A 556-nucleotide genomic window follows, 5' to 3' on the forward strand; every position below is an offset into this window, starting at 1 on the left:
AAGTTTTGTTTTAAAGAAAAATGTTTTGTATTCCATAATTTTTATAGAATTCCTACAGTGTGGAAACGGGCCCTTCAGCCCAACAAGTCCACACCGACCCTCCAAGCATCCCACCCAGACCCATCCCCCTATAAACCCACCTAATCTACACATCCCTGAACGCTATGGGCAATTTAACACGGCCAGTCCACCTAACCTGCACATCCTTGGACTGTGGGAGGAAACCCCCATGCAGACATGGAGAGAATGTGCAAACTCCACACAGAGACCACCCACCTACTGCCCACAGCTATTTGCCCAGACAAGGGAGGGGGAGGTGATGGCCTAGTGGTATTATTGCTGGACTGTTAATCCAGAGACCCAGATAATGTTCTGGGGACCTGGATTTGAATCCTGCCACGGCAGATGGTGGAATTTGCATTTAATGAATATCTGGAGTTAACAGTCTAATGATGACTGTGAATCCATTGTCGGTTGTCAAGAAAAACCCATCTAGTTTACTAATGTCCTTTTTAGGGGAGGAAACTGCTATCCTTACCTAGACAACAAGGTGCAG

The sequence above is a fragment of the Rhincodon typus genome, chromosome 29 (genome assembly GCF_021869965.1).
Source record: "Rhincodon typus isolate 14 chromosome 29, sRhiTyp1.1, whole genome shotgun sequence".
In the NCBI taxonomy this organism is placed as follows: Eukaryota; Metazoa; Chordata; class Chondrichthyes; order Orectolobiformes; family Rhincodontidae; genus Rhincodon; species Rhincodon typus.